This window comes from Mya arenaria, chromosome 16, assembly GCF_026914265.1.
Source record: "Mya arenaria isolate MELC-2E11 chromosome 16, ASM2691426v1".
In the NCBI taxonomy this organism is placed as follows: domain Eukaryota; kingdom Metazoa; phylum Mollusca; class Bivalvia; order Myida; family Myidae; genus Mya; species Mya arenaria.
In genome coordinates, this window is record NC_069137.1 from 21,913,826 (window position 1) to 21,917,992 (window position 4,167).

The 4,167-nt window shown below is 36.1% G+C and overlaps 1 protein-coding gene across 1 annotated transcript in view; it reads right to left on the reverse strand.

The window, feature by feature from the left end:
* LOC128222261 (uncharacterized) overlaps positions 1 to 3,164 on the reverse strand; it is a 39,179-nt gene extending 36,015 nt beyond the window's left edge. Inside the window, exon 1 of the mRNA XM_052931221.1 lies at positions 3,013 to 3,164. The gene's annotated coding sequence lies outside the window, so the exon portion shown is untranslated. The remainder of the gene's footprint in view (positions 1 to 3,012) is intronic.
* Between the last annotated feature and the right edge of the window lie 1,003 nt (positions 3,165 to 4,167).

A 4,167-nucleotide genomic window follows, 5' to 3' on the forward strand; every position in this document is an offset into this window, starting at 1 on the left:
ATGCCGCTTACAGACAACTTACTGACATGTGGGTCAGATACCTTCATGCCGCTTTTAGACAAATAACTTAAATGTGGGTCGGATACCTTCATGCTACTTTCAGACAACCTACTGATTTGTGGGTCAGAAACCTTCATGCCGCTTTCAGACAAATAACTGATTTGCGGGTCAGATACCTGCATGCCGCTTTCAGACAACGTACTGATATGTGGGTCACATACCTTCATGCCGCTTTCAGACAATTAACTTATTTGTGGGTGAGATACCTTTATGTCGCTTTCAGAGAAATAACTGATTTGTGGGTCAGATACCTTCATGCAGCTCTCAGATTACTTACTTGTATCAGGGTCGGGTACCTTCATGCAGAACTCATTATAACTAACTGATATTCGGGTCGGAGGCCTGAAGCTGAAGCTTTTAGACAAGTAGCTTTCAGAAAATTATCTTATTTATTGATCGGATGCCTTTTTTGATCTTTTAGATAACTAAACCCCCCCCCCCCAAAAAAATGGTCGAACGCTTTAATGAAACAGTCAGAGATATCTTACCTGTGGGTCGAACGCTTTAATGGAGCAGTACAAGACAAAGCTTACCTATTAGTCGAACGCTTCACTGTAGCTGTCAAAGATCACGCTTATTTGTGGGTGGGATGTTCTTACGGAGCTTTCAAGGAAATGTGTGTGTCGAATGCCTTAATAGATCTGTGAGTGAACAGGTTAAGTTGGGGTCGAATGACTCAATAATTATTTCAGGGAACAAGCTTACATGTTGTACGTCTACCTCAATGCAGCTTTCAGATAACTAGATATTTTACGCGTTGTATGCCATAATGATGCTTTTCGGGAACTACTTTATTATTGAGCCAATAGCCTCAATTGACCTTTCAGAACTTGTTTATTTGTGGGTAAGATGCCTCAATGGAGCTTTCAGAGAACTAGCCTATTCATGGAATGGATGTCTTAATGAACTTTTCAGGGAGCTAGCTCACATGTGGATAAGATTTTTAAACGGGGCTTCTATGAACCAACTTACTTAAGGGTCGGAAGCCTCAATGGATCTTCCAGATAACTAGCTTACTTGTGGGTAGGATGCCTTCACAAAGCTTTCTTTCAGGGAATTAGCTTACTTATAGATTGGATGCCTCAACGTGGCTTTTAAGAACTAAGTTACTTGTGGGTCATATGTCTTAACGAAGCTTTCAAGGGAACTTGCCTACTTTTGGATTGGATGCCTCAACGGGGCTTTAATGAAACTAGCCTTCTTGTGGCTTTGATGCCTCAACGGGGCTTTAAGGAAACTAGCCTGCTTGTTGGGTTGGATGCCTTAACGGGGCTTTGAGGAAACTAGCCTACTTGTGGGTTGGATGCCTCACCGGGGCTTTTAGGAACAATCTAACTTGATGGTCGGAGGCCTAAATGGAGCTTTCAGGAAACTAGCTAACATGTGGTTCGGAGGTTCAAAGTTTTCAGGGAACTAAATAGTTTGTGCGTTGGATGCCCAAATGGAGCATACAGGGAACTGGATACTTTGTAGATCGGATATTCTAATGGTGATTTTAAGAAAGAAGCTTAATTGGTCGGATTCTTCAATTGAGCATTCGGAGAACTAGACTATTTGTGGGTCTGAAGCCTTACTGGAGATGATTTAGTTTAGTTGGCGGTATGAGTCCTGCCCCGAACCAATTAGAAAACATATTTAAATAGGCTATTCAATCGCCGATCGTGGTCATTGCCAATGATAAAATGTATTTAAATAGGTCATGTTCGCATCAATCGTTATCTTTAACAATGAGAAATCGTCTATTAATTGGTGATTTAATAAGACGCACCAATTAAGGTAAATTTTAGAACTTTTTTGCAAATCCTGTGAACTTGATTATTTTTCTGGAACTGTAATGAAGGTCCGGCAGAATAATATTCATGGTATTGTTAGTATAATCAAACACAATACGAATTAAACTTGACGTTTTCGTACTTTATAAACAATTTTACTAATTGATTCTTAAGACTGAGTTGAGTAATGAAAATCAGTCTTTTCTAACACTTAATATTGTTCATCGATTAAATTGATCATTAATCAAAATATTTTAAAATAAAGAAATAAGAAGCGTGTCAAAGCAAACTGGGGTCTCTCTCTTATGTTCATCTATGATAAAAAAGACTTATGTTCGGAATGTGTTAAAGCTTGTTTAAATACATAAAAAAGACACAAATCAATGTAGAAAAAAAAATGATTAACGAAAGCGTTTTACTATGTGTAGATAAATCTGCGAATCTATATATGTACTTATATATATAAATATATAGCAATAGACTGTTTATGATGGTGGAAAAATAATTTGAAAAATCTCAAAGAGGGCGGTGGCTTTAGGGGTTTAAATTAAATGTGTGTATACTAACTAGTTCAATTAAGTTAAAATACACGTGCAGTCTACGTCAAAAATTTTCGTAAAAATATTACCTAGGAAATAAATGATAATGAAAAAAATAACAATGATTGTTATGCATGCAAGCCTAACATGTGTTTTTACCCTTGGAACAGCTAAAGTCATATAGTGATCGTTGTAGTCTGATTCAAGATCATCTATGATTAAACATTGAAAAACCGCATTTTACTATTTATAACCTATGTTTTTCCAGGTAAAATGAGCCTAAATGAGCAAAATAAATGTGTTAATAAACAAATAGGATGTTATCACAAGTTGAGTTCTTCAGTTGCATAGCAGTCATATTAATACAAAGAGCCTTGTTCAATTTAATATATAAATAAATGAACAAGTAACAATGATTGTTATGCATGCAAGTCCAACATGTGTTTTAACCCTTTGGGTATATAAGTAAAGTCATATAGTGATCGTTGTAGTCTGATTCATGATAATCTATTATTTAACATTATAAAACATTTTGCTACTTAAAACCTATGTTATTTCAGGCAAAATGAACCTAAATGAACAGACTTCATAATGACTACCAATAATTGTAAACTTACACTAATTACCATTGATACTCTTACCTGGATGCCGGTTTCACAGCTAAATTCCTTTTTCTAGTACAACTTAAACACTTTTTTATCACGATAGTGAGATTTCTCTGCAATAAAGCGGCTGCCACAAATCCTTCGGTATATATGCAGCCTTGTGGCAGAATTCGGTTAAGAAAGTAGGATTTGAGCTGCAACGAACGAAACGAAAGAATAGTGTTAAAAGTTGTGGGTGATGTTGTGGACAAATACTATATATATATCATCTGGCTGCACATGATCATTTTCAGTCTTATCTTGCACACCTTAAATGATCCATTTTTTAAAAGTTAAAGTAGAAAACGCATTGTTTGTAGTTTTCACTAAAACACGTGTGTGACGTTGTTTACTGACGTGTATTAATATATAAATTTATTTCAATGTTGACGTAAGAATTCGAAAAGATCGAAATATATTTGATATTTGAAGGTTAATTCAAGGGAAGCTTTCATTTGGAATTTTGGATTCTTAATGCATTTTTAACAGCGTGTTGTTTTCGTGAGTGATTGCTGCAGGGATGCATGAATAACGCGTTTTTGTTCAGTAGAAAAGATGTATGGGATTTGATTTGGTAATTTGTGAATGGCAACCATGTTTCAATGTTACATTCACATCCCATATCTGAGTAAGAGGAGAGGTTATAATAACTAATATCCTTAGCTAAGTTGTTCTGTATTGACGTACGAACTGAAGCATGTTATATGATGAACACTAATGGTTTTTCTGGCCGACTTTCTCAATCAAAGATTTAAAGAGAATGGCTCAAATGCGATTAACTTGTTCAACAATATGAAGTACAGCTTTTCAAAATATCCAGTGCCCAGTTATACCCCAAAGAAGCCCATATCCGTAAATCCGTTTCTCGGCCTAACTGACGAGAAAAATCGGATATACGCCCTAGTGCCGAGTAATGTCCCAATTCAGACAATCTCATATTTTGCTGATTACAGACGAGCTTAAGGTGGATATATCACCAGTATTTCCCTTAACCCTTTAAAAGGATAAAAAAATAATAAAACCAAAGAGTACACTCATTCCCTGATTTCCCTGCCTTTACAAACGAGCTTAAGTTTGGATATAAGCATCAGTACTGAGTTATACCCCAAATCAGCCTATACGAACCCTTTACGAGACTCATCACAAGATCGA